Source organism: Neodiprion virginianus, chromosome 1 (assembly GCF_021901495.1).
Source record: "Neodiprion virginianus isolate iyNeoVirg1 chromosome 1, iyNeoVirg1.1, whole genome shotgun sequence".
In the NCBI taxonomy this organism is placed as follows: Eukaryota; Metazoa; Arthropoda; class Insecta; order Hymenoptera; family Diprionidae; genus Neodiprion; species Neodiprion virginianus.
Window position 1 is genome coordinate 32,000,925 of NC_060877.1, and position 22,561 is coordinate 32,023,485.

The following is a 22,561-nucleotide window of genomic DNA, read 5'->3' on the forward strand; positions in this document are numbered from 1 at the left end:
ATTCACCTCGTAACTCGTTAGCTTCGCTTCAGCTTTGTTCTAACGACCTGGTTCACAGAGCCATTTCACACATAATTTTATACAGGGTCAATGATTAGGAAAAACGAATAACTTGAGGCTAATCGTTATCGATTAGCAGCGATGCAGCTGAACTCTGCACCGTTTGATCTCCGGGCCCGAGAAAGGACGATAGCGATGAACATCTGCTTGGGCTAATCAGACAATAAGTCGAGGCTTAAAACCAGTATGTCAATAGGTTAACCGTTAACCATTGCTTAACGGGTCTTTCAACTTTCGTTTGAAAGACCTCGTTCCCTTTCCAACTTGAAGAGAATCGCAAGTTTTTAAATGATAACGAGCTGAATGTCAAAATATGCCGTGTGTCTCTTGAACCGATGGCCTGGCATCGATATCGTTGACAATGTTGCGGTTAAAAAAATGTATGTATATACATATACACGATTTTTGTATACGGATAAAGATCTGTGGGTATGGACAGTTCAATGTCAAACTATGATAAATTTCCAAAGAAGTTCACCAGACCAGACTAAATTGTTCGTAATTGTTATCGTCGGGACGGCTGTTAGTCCCAGGCCTAATGTGAGATTACACGCTCGCCTTTTGCGCCGGTGGTTTAGTCATGGACTGTCTGGATGTTGTATTTGTGAGAAACATAAGGTCAGTATTAACACGGCTTTTAGAATTAGTCGAGTATCCAGTAAGTCGGATTTCGTAGATTTTCGATATAGCCGTATTGAAAAGGGTAACGCACAAAGTATCAAAGAAGCCGAGATAAATTCCACACCAAAGAATTTGCACAATGCTGAAATGACGCGTTTAGAAATGTCGGAAAGTTAAATTGAAGTTTAAAAAAGCGAGTGTTCCTGGGTGCCGTAGGGATGAGAGGGCAAAAAATTCACTCAAGGAGGAAAATGCGCCTCGAAAAACGTTATCGGGATTGAATCGCACGAGAAACGGCGACGCGGAGACGTCGAGACGAGTTCGCGTCTAGCAACGTAGTTTTTCTTCGTCATCTACTTTATGCGTTTCTCTCTTCTATTGTTACCTACCTATACGACGCCAAATGTGCGTCCGGATATAGACACCAAGGTGTCCCCCCCCCCCCCCCTCTTTGTTACCGAAATAACTTGGAACAACGTGTCACTGCAGAATTGCGATCAAAGTCGAACAAACGCTGCTGCCCGTTTTTATAACGCCTGCACAACAATACGCGAATCCAATATATCTATTGTTAGAACATCGGAACACCTTGCGTCCCTCGTTCGCTGCGCGATTCGCAATGCTCGGACGTAACAGAGCTCAATGGCCGCGGCGCCAAGACCGTGTTTTTTTTTTCATTATTTTTTGGCACGGACAATATCGTCTAGCTGGTATATACAATATTTTCATCCGGCCGGTTTTATAACGCGGAACGAAACGAGTTCGACTAAGAAATCGAGACGTGTCTCTCCGGATGATTGTGCAAAGACTTCGCCATTATACGCTTTCGCTATATAAATGTCAGGAAACTTAACACCCAAGTCCGCATGCGTCAAGTTTTTCATCCGTAGTTTACGACAGGCTGGCCAACTCTAGTTTTTTCCCCCGATGTGCGCAAACGATTCGAGGTTATGTTGACTCAAATGTGCAGGCTGGTCACAATTTGGCTGTCTCAAAATCCGGATTCAACATAACCTCGAAACGCTTGCGAATTCTGGTGATTATACGTCTGGCCACAACTGACAGTTGGTCAACCTGACAAACGGACGAAAAATTCGTTGAGAATAACTTGTTTGATCTACCAGTGAAATCGCGTGATTTGGCGCGTGCGCATTTGGGTGGTCAGTTTCCTGAGAGACTGTGAGAGTCACGTGATGCTTATTTTCAGCGAAACGTTTCGGCGGATCTAAAGGTTGAAGCCAAGAGTTCCTTTTCATCATGCTCGGCTCTCTGAAACGCCGCATGGGGATGCGTTGAATGAGAAAAAAGGTAAAGGAAGAGAAGCAAAGGAAGGAGTAAAGGAAGGAGAAACGACCGGAGGCCGACTGCGACGCGTCGTTTCGAGTTTTTGCAAGTCTCTCCTCCCGGCTGCATTCCTCCAGGAAGCCAACCACCTCCGAGAGTTCGTTAAAACGGCTTAGCTACTAGCGAAAGGCGAGGCAAGGTGATGAGAGGAGAGGAGAAGAGAAGAGAGGACGGAGATGTTCGTTGAGAATCGCCTTCTGCGGATTTAAAATTATACCCGTCGGACAATGGACTGCGGGATAGAGTTTTTGAGAATCTGGTGTTCTCAGATCTAGTTTCAAGGTCCGAAATATATCCAACCGAACAAAGGAACAAGACAGGATCTTACTCGTGAAAAGGATCCTTTTCACTAAACGATTAATTTGTCAAGCCTCATTTTTTTTCTAACTTGTTTCTTATACACCGTTCCTCTAACCTGGAACGATTATCCACGCATATTTATCTTACAGCTCGTTATACCGGCCCCAAAAGGAAATATCCTATCTAACCGATTTGGCGTTTTTCTAATTTGTTTTCTTTTCTTTTATACATATATGTTTACGTACATAACTCCGTAACGATCAAAGAACTGGATTGAACAAAAACAGAAACTGGAGTTAACCAGTCCAAAGATTGTTTTTGACGCGATTTAGTCTTACGACGGTTGTATAACCAGGTTTTCTGGACATTCCACGCTAAGTGGCGTACCATGCAAAATGAATCTGTTTTGAAAATACACTTCATTCGCGTTCAAATAATAACGTCATCGACGCAACGGATCGACTTGAATCAACGCGACACTCCGTTTCTTTCGTCAAAGCGGTATTCCTAATACACGGATTTTTTTTTTGGCTACGAAAATTGAATGAAACTTGATTGGCTCAAGAACCTCTTTGCTCATCGTTAGTCTCCTTTTCTCTTTCAAGATAGCACCAAGTTCGACACGACTCGACTAGGTTCCGAAATATTCCATAAAGTATATGCATATACGTAATGTAGTCATTAAATATGAGCAAACGTTTTTCTATACAAGTCGAGAGTCTCGGACGAGAACCTCGAGTTCATAGCTCTTTTCCCAGAATGACATACGAAGCAGACGTACGTTACTTACTGCGCCACAAAATCAATTTCAACAGCAAAAAAACCACTTATTTGTTCGCCTGCGGTCGGCAGGTACAATCCTAGTTTTATCCATTGCGTAATATTGGATACTCCCCGCCGTTTCTCGCGTCATATCGCAGTCATTTTTACGCAATGCGGACGATGAAAGACGCGTTTTTTCTCTCCCCTCCGAACGATTTCCAAAGTATATTAATCACCCAGCAAACCGTTACAGAGAGACATGCCTAGTTCTTTTGTAACAAGGTCGACCACGGCATAGCGATATGTCATAAAAATGCAGGTCCGACTGCACGAGAAGAAACCCAAACATCAGAGACTGAAGTTTTCGTGCCGATTAATTTACCGTCGCACGAAAAACTTGAACTACGTCGCAATTTCGTGTCGAAAAGTACTGCGGCGGGGTGTAATCAAGAGCTAAGGCGCTTTAATATTTTCCATGCTTTCGTTTCAAAGTCTCTCTAATTTTTTTTCTCCTCCCAGTTTTAACGAACGATATCAAAAGAGAACTACGTCTCACGTTACTAAGCTTTAAGCTGCAAGGCATCGCGGTGTTCTCTGGTTTGGCCTGTTTGCTGCCTCTCGGCGTTGCGCAGCCACTGCAATAAAATAGCTTCAGCGATTCTTCCAGAGCTTAACCGAACTACATATTGCAGCAGTGCCGTCTTTCTGCGCAGCAGGGCGTTTACGACCTTTGAAGGTTGTGCAGCCTCAAGAGAATGCGGACCGCGACGTAGGTACACCGTTTTTGCAACCACTGCCGCAAGGTTATTCGGTGTCATCCTCTGCAGGACGGTGCGTGCACCGCGTAATAATCGTTTCTTACCTACGACGTTGCTCTCGTGATTCTGCAAAGGGGCGCAGCGAGGCGAAATTCCGAAGCATCGGAACTCCGATCGACCGTTACCACGGAATTTCCGATGGTCTGTTTGATGCGAACGAGCTCTGAATGTCTCAATTTTTCTATAACCTTCGGGGTCGTTCTTCTTGGTGTCTTAACCCTTTCGTTCATACATTTTTCAACTCAATATTTTTGCCTAAAATTTGTTACCCGATGGTTTTTGGGGTCGTTGTTCACAACTCTGAAGTCGGAAATTGATAATTTCTAAATTCAAGATGACGGATCCGATATGGCGGACATAAAATCTAAAAAACTATCGAAACTCGACGATTCTGGCCGAAACTTGTTACTCGGGGGTTTTTGGGGTTATACAAAGTAACAAAGACCCTTTTAAGTTGTAAATAAACTGTGATAAGGCTAGCACATGAAAATTTTAGAGGTGGAACGTTGAGCATCCCACTGTAACTGAAAGGGTTAAGAAAAATCTTCCTGGTTCGAGAGAACGATTTGGATCTTTCAGGAATTTGACTTGTCGCAGGTTTGACTACTTGAAGTTTTGAACGCAAGCCACGCGGCGTTTACGGTCACACAGCCGGAGACAAGCTTCAATTGGCGACAGACGCCGGAGCGCCGATAGAATGGCCGCAATGAATCATGATTGTTTCTCAGATTGGACCTTGGGCCTGGAATAAGATCGCTGCATCCATGAATGATTTCAAGATCAGATTTATGTAGGTAATTGCTCGGTACTTCCGAAGCCGAATTTTGCGGTTAGATTGACCCTTCGATATTCGGATACGGTGCAACTGTCGAACTCTCTGGAACACCATTGTTTTAATGGGGGACAAAGAGTCATATAAACAATGATGCAGAAAATATGGTTGTCCTCAAGCTCGTCCGAAAATATTTTCAAACTCATAGAGATTATCAGTTGTGGTACACAAGTTGTATTATTCGTTTGCAAATGCTGCAGGCTGTAGGCACGAGCCACTAGGACACTAATCTAACATTTTTAATGACACTGAAAATAACACCGTTTCACAAATACGCCAACTCTGCATTCCTCGGCCCGATTTCCGTATGTTTATAATTGTTTTCTTTCTTCCCAAAGTAGCTCGTAAAAGGAACATCGTTTTAGCTAAGTGAATTACCGTCGAGTTGTAAGACTTTGGGTGATAGTAATTAGTTTGGAAGGAAAAGTATGCGTGAAAAAATATTGGAACAAGAACCGCGACCTGTGACAACGTCTCGGAGTAGAAACAAAGCGGGAAACCATGCTCGAACGTGTCTCTTATAATTCGATACGAGCTGGTGACCATGAAACGTTTGCGGATAAATAGCGATTAGGCGTGAAGCTGGGTAGGTACTCCGTGAGCAAAGCGAAGTCTACGAGGCTGCAAAAAATAGTCTCGACTCGTTGTCGGTGAGCCGATTGTTAATCGGCGTGCGATTAATCTCGGATCATGGCAAAAGCCATGAGCCGTAAAGACTCTCGCGTCAATTGACACCACGCTGTGATACGCCCGGTCGTGTTATAAATGAAAACCCGTGAATCCGTCAAGAACGGTGCAAAAAGAGTGGAGAGGAAAAAAAGAAACAAACCAATCATGCTTCGCTTGAATTATAACAATCCGTGTAAATAAAAGGCGTAATTGAATAATTAGAGCTGCAAGCAAAAACGGAGGGCGGGTAAAATAGCTCTGATCAACGAGGCAAGAAATTATCGTAGGTCGAGCATATTTGTAATACATGCAGATTATACTTGCGGATTATAACGAATTGAGCAGATGTCGATTCTTCACGTGTCAGATAATGTCACGTTATCTGACGTATCGTTGCTGTGCACGTGATTTGGGATTTACGATCTCAGCCGTGCAATATTATACTCTGTATCAGACGGATGATATTTTTTATCATTTTATTTCAGTCCGAAGTTTGTGAAGAACATGATATACTAAAAATTCGTTCGAGACGGTTGAATTGGCGATATCTTGTATAAATTTATATTCACCAGACCTATTGTGAAATCAAAGTTTATCTGCGAGTATAATATTTCAGTCTGCAGGTATTGCTGAAAATACGCTAATTGAAAAATCCTAAATCGTTAAAGTATACTGACAAATAAAAGCTGGAGCGATGAGCGAACAATCACCGTAACGAATTACAAACGTAACATCGGAGAATAAAGCGTCTTCACATTTGTCCACGTTTCAACACAGAAAGTTGACGAAATCTATTTATGAACAGAAATGGATAACGAAGCGTACGATATTCCAGTATATATCGGTCTACAGAGACTGGTACGAATCGAAGCATGAATTTTGACTTTGACAGGTTGTCATTCGGCCTGCCTGGTACCGAAGGTTCGAGGGCTTTGTCATCGTTCTCCAATTGCCGTGCACCAACCGTCTATATTAACGTTACAATCAGAAGCACGCAATTATGGTTATTAGCTGAAAAATTTTCCTACGACCTTCCGTATACCGGATGTAGTATAGGTACAAAGTATCCGAAGAGTGTATAAAATATACGTCACGTATAACATCAATTTGTAAAATATCGTATCGACCTTCTTCTTACATATACCTGCACACCTATACTATTCGTGTCTAGAAAATCCGAGGCAATCGCGTTAGCCGTTGATATCGTTCGAAGCCATTCGTCCGTCGAGCTGAGAAGTTCAAGGTCACGCCGAGTTTTGTAATCGCGTGCAAAAAACAGCAGCTGCTGTCGGAGGAAATCGTACGATCGTTATAACATCGGGGTAACATAAAAATAACTAAATTGTACAAATAAACGAGCGGCTGAAAAATAAATTCGCGCACTGCGTGGAGATGAGAGTAATTGCACCATGCAACGATGAGCGATCCGAAGGCCTTTGCTGCACTCGGGTCACAAGGTCGAGGGTCTCGCCATAATCGATAGCCTGACGTATTGCCGGGAAAATTCCGCTCGGAGGCAACGTTCCATATTTTCCACCTCCGCGCTCCGGCCCCCAAAGTTTCTGGAAGATGCACACGTGCCACGTTGATTATGCGCCCCGGGAATCCGAAATAATCCGCAAATTCGGAACGCCGTCCCTTGCGACCTGGAAACGACCTTTGGAAGAAGAGCGAGGCTTGATTTCGGGGACGAGATTCTCTCGACTCGACGGTTCTTTGACCCCGTACTTGGAGGGAATGAAATCTCTGTTATCAGCGCGAGCTGATGTGATTCTAGTCAATTTGCGGTAGAGAGAGAGAGAAAAAAAAAAGAAAGAAAATAAATAAATAAACAAGTAACGACTTGCTTTTTATAAACACTTAATTTTGCCGAACGCAGAAATATCCGGTTTTAGCATTTATTGTACAAATACACGTGCTCGAAGGCATGAATGAATCACGCGGTTACATTCATTCTACGCGATATTTTGTAAACACGCAACAATCACGTGGAACGATATTTCTTATCTGGCCTGACTGCACTACCAAATTTCTCATTGTCAATAATAATTCGCTTACGTATTATATGTATGTGCTTCGATTCCCGGAATAAAACAATCGTATTTTCAATTCACACGGCGTTATAGAATTATAATTGTTTGTTGAGAGTGTACGAAACCGACTTCGATAGATTGGTATCAATGAAGTAATAACGCCTCCGGCAGCATTGCGATAGTCGATTGCTTATCTTGTAGAAAACGGTAATTGATGGGAGAAATTTACAAAAATTTCTTGGTAACCGTCAGAAAATAATAGATAACGATATCCTATTGCTTCCTGTGTGACTCAATCGATTTACAGTAAGTGCTTGAAAACCTCATCTTTGAAGGTATAACCGACAGTTTTGACCGATCGGTCTAGTTTAATAAGAACAACGAAGTTGCTCGTTTGTTATTTTATATTAACGGCGAGTACAAAAACGTCGGGATGCGTTACGATATCTTTGTAGGATAAGTCGCATGATACAAAGCCCTCCCCCCCAAACAAATGTAAGAATAATCGGTATATCGATAACCGCGTCAAGAATGTCACGAAAAAGTACACGAAAACTTGTAACGGAATGTTTCGCAATCATTTCCAAACGCGACAAAAAACACTGAAAGCAAAGTTGGACCCACGTTGGGCAAGAATTGCACCATGATGATAATAATCCTCACTCCGTCGCGCTCGAAATTTATGCATTTGGGGTGTGAATCGTTTAGGCCTGAAGATGCAGAGGCCACGCATGCAACGAGCGATTCCGAGTAAGGAAATATCGAAACATCGCGCGTACCGGTCGAAAAGACGGTGTAATTACTGATCAAACAATGTCTAGCCATTTAACGTTCCGAGTTAAATACCGATGCAGATGTGCACTCGCGTCTTAATTTGTCTCTGATTATGTTATATGGAAGTTCCGATAAACGATACGGCTGCGCTTTGTAAAGTGCATTATATATATGTATATACTGAGCGCGACTAAATTTGGAAATCACAATGTTTACAAGGAAGTATCAATTAGCATACAGTCCGGAACAAAAATCGAGCTAAACATAGAAATAATGTAAATAGTGAGTTTAATTAACGACGAAAGTTTCTCCTAAACTACAGAGAAGAAAGAAATCAAAAAAAAAAAAAAACCGCGGAGTAACGAATTCGAGTAAAGAAAATTCAATTCCAAGTTACACCGTGTATACACGAATAATGACATTATTGTCCCGTTTTTCGGATTGTAAAAATAGTGCGATTCTTCAACTATTGTTCTACGATACACGTTGTGCACACTTTTTGTTCTTTGTGTTCGGGCAAAATAACGAGGCAAGAAATCTGGGAGGGGGAATTATCGAGTTCGAGATGTTGTTCGGTGTCAACGCGGCTTAATTGTTAAAGCCAACCAGATGCGAAGCGCGGTGTTATGTGCGTATAAATTAAGATGGGACTGAGAGAGCAGAGAAGGCCTCGTGCAGCATTGGCACGTGGTTGAATGCACAAAAATAAACTCTGTGAAACCAGAAATAGAGATCGTAGCTGTTGCATCTCGCGCGGAGGAGCGACGCAACGTGCCGCCGTTGGAAGAACTCATCGCGCTAATTACCCGCTACCAGCTTCTGCTAATGACGGCGGGACAAAGAGCAACATTTCCACGTTACACAATAAGGCGGAATTTTTGCGACCGATACGATACGCGTGACTTAATTTTAAATATAAATGCACTGTACGATACGATATTCGCAAATTGAATGATTACATAAATTGTGCGAAAATACTTGGCTATGTGGTGGATAGTTTTCGCGCTAAACGGTGTTGAGAAACGGATTCGAACCTGCGAGCATTGCGGTAAGTCGACGTTGTTGAAATTAACGCCGTATCGAGAAAGAGTTTAGTTATCACAAGCGGGTTATAGTTGGACGATAAGTGAACGTAGTTATTATGGGTAATAAAAATTTAGCAAACCCGGCTAACGAGTTAATCGCTGGATAACGAGCACGACATTATTTACTTAGTTTCGTGTATTGCACTTATTCCAATCAACACGCGCGCAATTTTTACATATTAGGTATTTGAAATGTTCCGAAAGCGCCAAATTTCGAATTTTTTCGCGGCGAAACTTGAAGTAAAGAAATCAAACTTTGACGAAACATCCAATTTTGACGAAGTTTTCAAATTCTCCATTTCTTTAGCTCGCTGGAAATATAAAGAAACCGCGTGACTTTTATCCCACGTTGTACATTATATGTGTAGGCAGAAACTTTTAGAACCGGCTCTTTGCGGTCTTTCCCAAGCTTTCATTCCGCATAGGAGGAAAATATCACCGAGATAAATATAATCAGTTATACAGTAATATCCCGCAAGCTTATATCAGCAGATAATATTAAACAACTCTTTCACGTATGATGAACAGTTTACTCAAGTTTCACAATTTTTTCTCCCGCTTTAGGTACAACGCTGCGAATTTATTATACGAGTCGTTATACTAAATGATTTTCCAGCATCAGATCGTATATCGTGTTGAACACGCATATCTGTCATGGGTACAATATCAAATAAATTTTTCATCGCAATCTACAGCGTGGGTTATAAATATTTACTACCAGTAGTTTGTAATTAATTCTTTTTTCTTCTTTCTTTCTTAGCTGTTAAAATTTTGACGCATGATCGTTTTCTTCTTTTCGCAGGCTTATTATGCACAGAGGCGTCTGTAGCCAGGATATGTCTAAATGCTTTAATCCGATGGAATGTGATAATTTCAGTTTAATCTTTCGATAAATCCTCGCGAGCCCGTCTCTGGTAATGAATATTCAGAATTAGGGGTGCCGAAAATATTCTTACAGCTATCTGATTTATTCATATCTTCTCCGCCAAGATCCGGCTCAACTAGCCTGTGACGACTGAAACAATTTTGCCTGCAGTTTAACCGCTGCTTCTTTCTTCGGGTAAAGAATTCAAGAGCCAAGTTTTTATCCGCACAACGTTTGCTCCGGAGAACAATGAATTATAAGTCTTTATCACCGCGATAATTTCGATGATTTATCTGGGCTTAGTTGTCTGATGGAGTGTCAAGCTTTTTGACATTCGACCGCAAAAGACGCGCGATAAGGAATCTATGAATTGGCGCACCGTAAACTCATTTTAAAACTTGTGAATGATTCAGTGAGAAATATTTATCGATGTGACGTTTATCGAAACGGCAATTCTGAATGGTTATAAACCTCTTTCCATCTGTGCGCGCATATCGCACTATATTTCATAATTAAAACATTGATCAGATTTCAGAATCGATTTCGAATAGATCTGGCTGATTGGTGTGAAATTTGAGGAGGATACAACATCGATTGATAAGCTATCGAAAAGGCGATCTCCTTTCTTCTCGACCGGATTTAAAAATCTCCAGTCTCGAATATAGGTAAATCATGGATAAAAAAACATATTCGATCCTCTCGCATTAACCCAAAGTTCATTGCATGGCATTTGTGTAAAGATGATTCTTATGTACACAGCGATCTTAAATTATTCACGTTTGTTACGCGCGAATGTTGACGGGTGAACTCATTCATCACGCTAGATAAAATCGCGAGTATATTTTAAAAAACGTCCGAGAATAATTCAAGAAAATTACGATCTCATAAACCAGTCAACAAAATCGTGGAAACTTTTCGCTCCTTCGTCCAACAAAACATAATACGAGAAAAGAAAAACAATTTTCCTCCGCATCTAATTTCCACTTTGCGGATAATTTTGCGCCTGCGTTGCAGATGGTTACTTACAACGGAAATGGACAGACAACTCCGTCCGAAGCGAAAGGACGTTGACCACTTGCGTCCGGAGTTTCGAGATGCGTGCGTTTCTTGCCTGATGCGCAAAAGCGCGTAATGACTGCTTATCAACCATGAGAAATGATTAACAAATTTATCCTCGCTGTGCGCAGTGCGCGAATTTTTAAAGATTTTACTCAATTGATGTAGGACGAATTCCTTCTCAAAGTCAACGCTAGGTCAACGACTCGCAAAGAGTGTGTACAAAATACGCGATGATACTGTTTCTGTATGAATGATTGATTGACCGGATGTATTGTCGAATAATGAATTCCTCTGATTCCACTATCGGACGAGTATTATGTGTATATATATATATATATATATATATATATATATATATATATATATATATTTAATTGTTTCGTTGGAGAGATTATTATCGCTGCCCTGCGAACGAGATAAACATTGTTGTTATACGCGCTTATTTATATGTTATGTAATGGTACGGTAGGTTTTTTGATAGATTTTGTTTCCCACAATCATAACTCGCAACGCTTCAAGATATTCGCGAATTAAATTTTGCGAGGGAATTAAGAATTTTAAATCTGCGAAGATCGATTGCTTTGTTCGCTTTTCGTCGTTCGATAACTACTTTTATATAATCCCATGTGGAGAATCCACTTACGCAAGTATGTAATTGCTTGAAATTGATGGCAAACAGTTTAACAATAATAAAATAAACAGATTTGCCAGAGGTATATAAGTGTATATAATTAAGCACGAAATTTGGACATCGTTCTTAATTATTACAGGCAGGGCTTGATCCTGGTCTTGTTCAAAACAATTCTCCTGGACTTTGAGCTCGTCGTCAGAACAGTCAGAAGCGTTGCGAAATATTTAGGTTGAACGACACCACGTCGCCTTGTTTCAAAATTCGTTTCCTGATTCCTCGATACTTTTGTACACTCGTCGTCAGGCGTAGATTCGATCAACTTCCATGAACTCGCTTCGGAATCCAAATTTCGACCTCAATTAAGATGCGATCGATACTTTGAAATCCGATCTACGACGAGGACTGTATTAAACGTTAAGTACAGGCTGTTTCTTTTACGCAAAGGATTCACTAGCAAAAATAAACTACTAGAAAAACTTTTGAAAAAAAATTCGCCGTCAGTTCGCAGGCATGTTTTTTTTTTACCGCGCATCATAAAAGGAAGTCCGGACACGTTAATGCGTTTGATTAAGAATAATTGCGGACGAGTAAAGTAATTCTTGTTATAAGGGGACTTGCAAGGTTAACGGATTTCATAGCTAAATTCAGCACTCATCTGTCGGCACGCGATCCAGCGCTTACGATCTTGGAAGTTGATCGTTTGTGTTTTGGACTTGAAATTCACGATATTATACAAGTTCAAAAATTCGAACCGCCAAAATTACACGCTGGTTGTTTATTGCCCGATCAAAAGTTCGCTTGTCGATATTTTGTAACGAAATTCGCGAGGACTGTGATCCGTTAATTAAATATTATTTTCCTCCAACTCAGGTACACGGTTCGCCCTCCGGCTAATATACGGTACGTCATTCAGCGTTAAACTCGACGCCGTCAACGCAATAATTATACCGTCAACTAAAATAATCGCAAATAGGTTGACGGTCACGTGCTGGCTGTGCGTAACGTCGTGTTACAAATGCGTCTACATAATTCAGAGAGACGCGTGGATAATTAATACGTCACGACCTGTAGGTACTTCGCGAGAAAGTAAACATGATTAATAAACGCGTTTACATCTTACCGACGATACAAATGCGCGTACGTACAATGCGGCAAATTTCCGTCTCGAATGGCGAAAATTTGCGTCGATGAAAAATGGATTAAAATCCGATGCAAGGGATTTTTTCTTTCATCGGTCGGATAATTTAATTTCAGGCCGATTTCGCGCCCGTATTAATATTAATTAAGTATTCAATTTCTGAGTCGGACAGCGTTGATTTTATGCGTGATACGTAGACGGATGACGTAGCTAGACGGCTTGACCGCGTGTCAAACCTTCGAAACGATCACGTGGACGCGTTTATTATACACATGCACAAGTTTTTCTTATATTTATTTCATCATTATTATATTGACTTTTTTTTAGCGTTTATTTATCCTCTTTTTTTCAAGTACGTTTTCTTTTCTCTCTTTTCGTCACTCGTACCTTCAATTCAGAATATCTGGGAATTTGCGAGGTGATTACCATCTACGTAAGCGCGCTATGTGTGGTCTACCTTCCGTGAATAATAATCGATGGAAAATGATGTCGTACATCCGTGTGTACCGGCATGCATATTTATGTATTTAGGTATGTACCTATATAATATTCCCCTAGGTACTTGTTTCGAATAAACCGACGATAGATAATTGTCTTGCAATTATTTTTAGCATGAAAAGTTGCACAAATCAACGGAAAACTACCGCAGAGAAATTGTTGTGAGATGAGAGAACTGAAATTGTAGTTATAATTGCAACGATTTTCAAATTATCTGACAATGAGGTTAAAGACGAACTCGTAAACAACTTGTTTTTACAGCATTTGAAATTTCTTAAAGATCGGATGCAGTGCGTTGGAAACTATCCTAACAAGTCCCACTTTCTCACTCCTATATATAATATTCTCGGTTTCACATTTTTCTTTTTCCGGTTCTCGCACTGGGAGAGTGATTGATATTTTTCTCACAACTGAATAAATATTATACGTACCTACTTCCACACTGCGGATGAACGTGATATTTTTTTTCCAGGAAAAACATCTCACGGTTCACCGCGATTAATTTAGGACAACGAATAAAGATGGAAAAATTCGTAGAAATGCGTCTCCAACAGCGAGAGGTGTGAAGTCATCGGTCAAGCGTATTAATATTACAGATTTCTGACGATCTGAGCGGTTTCCCACGAAAAGAATTTTCCTATGGACGATTTTTCCACCACAGAAATTATTCATGCCTGCGGAGAGTTTTAATTTATTGCATATATCAACTGCCGATCAATAAATTGGGAGATTAAGACGATCTAGAATTTAATTTGAATGTCCGATGCATGGAAATACGAGATTTAAGCTAATCAGGAGATTGACTGGTTCTGCAAAATAAAAAAAAAAAAAGTAAAAGGTATTCATTACAGTAACGTCAACGAAACGAAACCTTGAGAAAATCGGTATTTAGAAATTTAATAATGATTCGGCAGGTGCGGTTAAGTTTGCAAAATGCGACTGTTTTATATTGTTGCTGTTTAGTAAAGATCAGACAATTCAAAGACCGCAAATAAACGATGTTTTTCTTCTAAAAATGCATCGTCACATCAATGCCACGAGCTTGGACACGAGATTCATGAAAATTCTTCGACTCGACGAGCAGCTGAAATATGCGCAAGCCGTGCAACAAGAAGAGGGTGAGTTTAATTCCGGTATACGGACGTTAACTCGTCGGTACGAATGTGCAGAAAAACAGATTCGCAAATCTGGAGATGCATTATTTACGCCGCGTTCACGTCCCCTTCACATTTTTGCGCATCTTGTAAGATTTCATAAGCAAAAACGACCGTCTAGCCGACCTGGTCTCTGGACTTGAAAGCTGACGTCGAAGTTTCGAGGAGAAATACTTGAGAGTATTCACTGTGTTCAAGGCCGAAGACGACTCTGTATTACAGTAATTGAACTTTAAGAGAGGCATGAAAAAAGTCTAACTTTTCTACAGACCCGCAGGTTCCTTGGGCCGATTCGACGAGTCCGTATTAAGGTCATGCAATATTCCTGCCTTTACCGACCGAGCAGACTCACCCTTTTTCTTTCTATATTTTCAGGGTTCAAATTTCGACGGCGCATCGTGTTTTTTGCAGCGGAATTCAGGAAAGTTGGAGTATTAAATGAGCTTAAATATGTGTATATCTGTATTCGCAGAAACCACAACGCATATTATGAGCCCTGGTCATGTAATTGCCGGGTCGTCATAGTTCATTTATTATTACTTCGTCGAAAAATACGGTTTCACGTACTTTTAGTACCGCAGCTGTTTTTCCCCACCGGCTGTAAACTTGAATATTATACTTGCACCAGTTTAAAACGAGTTCTTAAATTTGCGAGAAGATAATATAATATATCTTGGAGAGTTAATACGTTTCGTGAATTCGTTTAAAAATCTATTAGGCTTCGCGTTATTTCTTGAAACCGTTGATCGAAATATGGGGCATTAAGAATTTTTTTACGCCGTTGTTTTGCTGCTCTGAAACGCAATCACATTTTCTTTCAAGTCTTTTTATGATTACTGTTTGTTTCACGATCTTCAAAAGCATTCGGTCAAACGATTATAATTCATTTTCAAAATTTTGACAAAAATCTCGACAAATTCCGTGCGGAAAAATTCTCATTGAATTTTAATTTTTAAATTTCACTTCAGGATCCCGTTTTATATTACCAACAAAGGAAAAATAAAATCTGAGTGCATTCCAAGGCTCGACATCGACCAAGTTGGCACGGAATGGCCCATAACTTGAACTTATACTTAAGACAACGGTCGATTGCAATAATATTTCCTTGCATACGAATGTCCTCGTAGGATCGATCGAGGTAATTTGAGTAAACGAATGAGATAAAATGATGGTAAAGGTGTATCGACGTATCGTTTGCTGCGCAATTTCAATGTTTCGAGCCAACGGTAAGCAAACTGCGACGTTCGCACGATCGTCATCGGGTTAAACTCGAACATTTACAAACGTCGTCGTTTCTTTTCGTCAATATTGTATCCCGACGTCATAATCTTCCGCGAGGACTCGCGCTTGCGTAAGTTGGTAGATACACGGTACATACGACCCGACAATATGCATGCCGAGTCTGCAAATCTAACGCCTCTGCAAACGATCATGATATTAACAAACCACCGTTTGTTTTCCCTCGGTTTTTTGCACGCTGCTTTTTTTTTCTCATCCTTTCTCGAATTATCCCATCTGCACGAGCCCGTCTTTAAATGCGCGCGTAAATCTCGAACCGTAGTGATGTAGAGGCAATAAATTTGCAATTTCCCCGAAAGACGATCCTGATTCGCGTCGTTTGTCTTCGTTTGATGTCTGCTTTTTTCATGTGGTTCGTTCGCGTCAGGTGTTGATTACGAAGTCGTGCACACACACATATACCTATAAATATATATATATGTATAAACATAAATAGCCTCGTTGCAAAATTACTCCTGATCGTGACGATTTTTTGACGAAATCATTTTACCGACATCTCTTTATCATTGCTCGGTTTATTGATCAGAGGAAGCTTCCGAAAGTTGATGGATATCTCTTGACGCCGTTTGTCACTAACATATAGGCCTGTTCGATAAGGTCCTTGTACACAATGTATACGTACGTGCAGTGGTTTTATCTTTTATTACGTTGCTTCGATACCCTGGTTGGTAATTTTCCTCGTACATTTATTTACTGCGCGATATTTATACCGGAGGATAAATTTTTTTATTTCAAAATACCAACGTTACATGCGTGCTGTGCACTTACTTACGTTACATGTTTATACGATGTATATATTTATCCTATAGTTGCAGAAGCCTGTTTCAACGAGAAATATTATTATCGGTATAACGTACAGGCGTGGATGTGCAAACGTCGAGTGAAAGTAAGTTGTCACTTCGGAATATAAGACGGCGATACGGACGAGCAAAATAAAAAGACGAGGAGAAGGAAATAAATCTATGAAAACAGAACATCGCACTCGGGTGTTGCAATTTTATAGGTCGGATATTATACGCGATCTCGTAATGCCTGAACGAACGACCGACAGGTCACGTCGTTTGAAATTTCCAACGTTATCATTCACAGGATGCGGTATATAATTCATAGTTATATCTTCCACATCAAATGAGGAAATTTTTTCTTTTCCTTGTATTTTATTCTCGCCAATCTTTATACACGTGTAAACAGATAAATTTTTTCGCACGTAATGTAACGATGGTTTTGAACCCGAAGGCCACGCACTCAAGGCTGGGAATATTTTTGAATACTATTTAGAGATAGAGCGTGAAAAATTAAAAAAAAAAAAAACAACAACTATTTACAGAACCTGCATTTTTGCAGTTCGACACTGTGTAATACCTGCACGATGCAACGCATCCATGTAACAATAATTTCAAGATGTTTAGCTTGTTGCGAGATCTTCAACGGAGATAACCGCATGATTCATAGGTAACAGGGTGCAAGGTCGTACCTATTATAATGAGATGAATAAGAATAACTAATTATCCCGTGCTAATTTTGTATTTATTGTTTACTTCAAGATTGCACTTATGCATTCATTATAAATTTGTTGATATTCTTGTGCGACTTTTTGCAGGCCGTCTGTTGCACGCTTGAAATTTGCCACAGTCGAAACTTTCCTCTTTTAGATAAGTGTGCGTGGATAAATAATATAGGTACACAAGTATACGTACCAAGAAGTTATTTTACATGTTTTATTTTTTTCTATTTCTCACCTCCACGTGACTCGTGACGCGAAGGTCACTCCTCGCGGAATATCGCGGAACGTAGATCTCGCGAATTTAAAAATACTCGACAGAGCTCGTCAAAAGGGTAAGGTCAGTGCTATTTTCGATCGTTCTAAACCGAATAACTACCGTCGCCACCGACGTTGACAATTACTTACTAGAAACACGTATCAAAGAACCGCTTGTGCTTCTGTCATACGTACAAACAAGAATTTCCATTGCTCTTACAAGGTCTCATTGTCGATAGTTTATTATTATTATCAGTAGTGGGCGAATGCGCAATTCATCTCATAACCGATCGGATTTACAAGCTATAAGACACGCAGATTTTACAGTAACTTCGATACATCTTTATACAACGTAAAATAAATACTCTCACGAAGTTAAAAAAAAAAAAAACAAAGAAAAACAATACGGAGAGAATAATTTTACCACTGAAATACGAATGCAAGTATTGCACGTTTTGAAACCCTATTTCCGTGGGACAAACCGCAATAGCTGCCGGTTGCGGGACTCGGGTACCAAATGCAAGGAGAAGAGGAGTTTGTGTAAGTGCCATGTTCTAGGTGCGCAAGAATAGCCGAGAGGCATTTTCGAGGCGTGCAGTTTCACTCCTGTAATGTGCTCCTGGTGCACAAACATAGACTGCTCGAGATGTGCAGCTGCAACGGTAGAGAAGTGTGACGTGTGATAAGCGTGCACTAAAATAGCCTGCACCGTACGTTGCAGTGTCACAAACGTAGCGGCGTGGCGTGTAAACCGATAACAGAGGGAACCGTTGGACCGTATACGTTCGGTTGAAACTAATTTTATCATCGACTCCACTGCACTCGGTGCACTATATTTTTTACTGGAGAGAGAGAGAGAGTGAGAGAGAGCCGTTTCACGACACGATGTAGCGTTGCTGGTGCATTTGCAGTTGTCCAAACGATCCCCTGCGGCAACTCGATGCACGTCAATAATCTCTGTTTGTTATTGCACGTGTATATTTTATACTTTGCGCAATGATTTTACTAACGAATAACAAGGCGATGATACGCGAGTTATGTATTTTTATGATCTTGAAGAAGATTAGTCTTTTTGATGAGAACGATGTAAAAGTTCAAAATTTGAGGGTAATAATTCTTTGTTTTACTGGTTTTCTGCATTCTTTGTACACATTCACTTATCTAATGACTTTTTAATACGAGGCTAACTGCGAGTAATGTGATTTTCATTTTGGAATTTTTATAAAATTGTCAAGTAATTTATTATTTATTATTATTCCATTAGTTTAATCGATTTCGTCGACTGGAAAATATTCACTCGTTGTTTTTCGAAAATTTCGTCACGTGATCGGATTAAATTTTCCTTTAAAAAAAATACCGCGCTTTGATCGAGCTAAGACGGCTTGAAGAATCCTTAGCGTTAAAGCAGGGAGGATGGAATTTTTTTTTCATCCATCCTACTTTTATTGACATTTTAGTGCGTCACGCACTCGGCGTCGTAAGAATTCCTTACGTAACGAAAGATTACTCAACCTGTCCTAGTCGTCTAAATGAGTTTCGGTTACGGATGTGTTTCTAACAGGCTTCTGGATCATTTAATCTCCTTTTATGATTTTCCCTCTAAGCCGCAGCGAACACCGGGTGTCATAAAAACTAGATTTTCGCCATATTTTATCTACAAAGCATCAATGACGTGGCACATCATACATGCCGTTACTGTGCGAACAATAAAATGCTCGTACTGTACGATATGGACGCCTCGCAATCTCTGACTGTGATCTCACTTCTGCGGAACGATATTTGAGGCAATTTTGCGGGCACCAGCTGATGGTTCGCCGGATGAATCACGTGGAATTTATATTCAATCTCAGACAGTGTTCTCGGGATACCGATTCGTGCCCCTCTTCTTCCAGTATAAGAAACTATGAAATCATCTGGATTATTTCTCACTAGCTAATAGTATAAATAAAAGCCGACGATTAATCTTTTCTAAAAACGATGGAGAGAAGAAAAAAAAAATTCCCGTTGCACGTTTTCGGTAACGGAAAAAAGGAAAACGGCATATGATTTCAAAAATGGTTACCTACATAGGTTTTATGCAAAAAAAACGAGGTACCGGTTTTACGCATACTCCATAATCCGTAGGATTATACACTTTGAAATGCGAGCGTCGATTATCACTGGAGTGTTGTTGTTTTTGTATATTTTAATTATTCAAGATCACGTTTAAGTCGTGCGCGGATTATCAGTTCAGGATGGTTCATAAGATCACGTTCCTCTGCGCTGGGGGTCTGATAACCTCATTGCGTTAATGTTTTTCGTGGAAAATTTTCGCGACTTGTCTTATTTGCGTATAATATAATATGTACCCCACGGGTCGTAATAGCTGTATTGATCTATATTTAGACGTACGATTGCAAACGTAACGATAAATAATTTGCACACAATCGGCGGCGTTCTGCGATTGCCAACCGGGTATATGCGGCAAGGAGCGAGCGTATAACATAACGATTTCAGGTCAAATTTAAAATTCGTGTTTCTCTAATCAGGGGTCAAGATATACATTAGATGGCACTGCGACTCGATTCCATTCTGTCGACATCCAGTTCAGAGGAGCTTTGAAAATCTTTTAGCACATTGATCGCTGCAGTGGATGTTGAAATTTTCGAAGAAATGAAAATGAATAATTATTATACCTGTATGTTGAGGCAAAGGTAGAGGTGCAGTTGCGTTTAAGCTTAAAATTGTGTATAACTTGACTTCGAGGAATTTTCAGTCGCTTTTTTGTACCTGCGTTTAATGCGAAATGCATGTCTCGTGCGAATAGCGCGAATCGCGCGTGACAACGCACAACGGACAATAGCGAGAGAAAAGGACGAGGACATGAAAATAAAGAGGGCAAATGATCGCGCGTGCGGATTATGTTGTTGCACATATTCGCAATTTCTTTTCCCCGCATGGGTCGCGGAATGACGTGTAAAGTAATGTTGCATACTTCCATCATGTACGTTTAACGAGGCGCAAGGATGATTACAACTTACTTTTTTCACTTCCGCGTTGGAACAATGCGTTTTAATAATGATTGCGAAGACAAAATGAACGGCGTGATTACGCCTAACTCTGCTTGTATTTGTATTTGTATTTGTATTTGTATTTGTATTTGTACCTGTACCTGCACCTACCTACTTAGTTATGCTGTTTCTGATTATTGCGAAACGTACACAAGCCTGACCAGTAAATAATTAATTAAGGTCGAACGGAATTGAATCAATGACGAGGAAAAATCTAATCACGATTGTTACATAAGCTCAGCATTGTCGCAAAGTAGACACGGATCACGTTACGCCGAGTGTGCGTTTGTGCGCAGGTATGCACATATCTAGAGTTCCCCATTCAAATATCGTATCGCAATATTTGACTGAAATTATGGAAACGTACCCGGAATACACGGTAGGTGTGCATGGACATTGATATCTTCTTTTGTGTTCTCGCTTTGTCTACCATCTACCGTCGGATCGGAACACTCCTGTGCCGATAACGTAGCGATTGAACAGTGAAAATAGATCGGTCGGTAAGGACGAGACAACGGTGCTCAATTGTGTGCAACGATGTTACGTAAAAGAGTTTAAGTTGGTGTGAGCTCGGATTTCGTAAAATTCCCCAAACTTCTACCGACAACAATTGTATTAGAATAGTGATTGATGAACGATTATTCAGATGGATAAATTTTGAAGTCGAATGAAGTAAAAGTAGAAAATCACCGACGTTTCATTCAAAAATCGCAACGAAGGGGTCATTCAAACGCTTATGTAAAGTCTCGCATTGAGTGATTGGAACTTAATCTACACGGTACACTGTCAAAACAAAACTGAAAAGACGATTCAAGTGCAATTAAAATCAGGGAGCTTTCTTTTTGAACATTTTTTGCCTGATTGGTATTCGCTGAAAACTGCGATTTGAATCGATATTAATAAGCAGGAAATTATCCAGCATCGAAAGAAATCAATTCGTACTTCTGACAGTGTCGTTTAGTCCAGCTTCGATTCGATGCAGAGTCAAATCTCGATTTCCAAGACGACCTTTGACATCCAACGAAATACAAACCGAGGATGAACAACTGCATTACATGTATGCCACGTTCTCAACATATGCTTATCAAATAAGCAGCTGCACCACCACATATTGCAACTCGGTTAGAGTTTTATCGTCAGTCTGGATGGATTTTACGATAGCAAGTTGCTAGTCTGCGGGGCGGTAAGACGATCTGTGAACCGTGGCTGTGATACCATTACCGTATGACTAGTCGTTTGCGGATCAGGTTCGCCAGCTCTGGGAACTCCGTGATCAACTCCCATACCCACCGCATACATGTGCGATTTTTCATGCGAGTGTCACACGTGGCAAACCCATACATCCGAAGACAAGCAAGCTTTCCAGTTCTCCATCTACCGCCCTCTTTGTCTCTACGCACTCGAGCTAAACGCGATTTCTTCGTCTCTCTCTCTCTTTCTCTTTCCGTCTCTCTCCCATCCTTTTTCAGTTGTCATCTAAAAGATCTTTCTAAACTTGGTTGCTAAGACAGCGTGTGTTCGCCTGCGTATGCGTCGGGTGTAACGATCGTTTCGAAGGCCGTACTTTGGTTTGTGGAGCGATTTGAATGTGTAATAGACACTAAGTAGATACACGGGAGGATGAATCACGGGGCAGGAGATAGATCCGATCCTCGTGGGTTTGACTCTATAGATAAAACGGTCATCAAGGTCGGTCACGTTTCGCCACATGCTGAAACTGTTGGCTCGCGTTTGGTACAAGCTCAACAGGTTCTGCACCCTCGTTTCGTTGGGGGGGCTATTCTTGAGGCTGTTCAACGGCTTTGTACCG

General features: G+C 40.6%; 1 protein-coding gene across 1 annotated transcript in view; it reads right to left on the minus strand.

The window, feature by feature from the left end:
- LOC124309526 (protein pinocchio) overlaps positions 1 to 22,561 on the minus strand; it is a 60,548-nt gene that overhangs the window by 29,929 nt on the left and 8,058 nt on the right. The window lies entirely within an intron of this gene.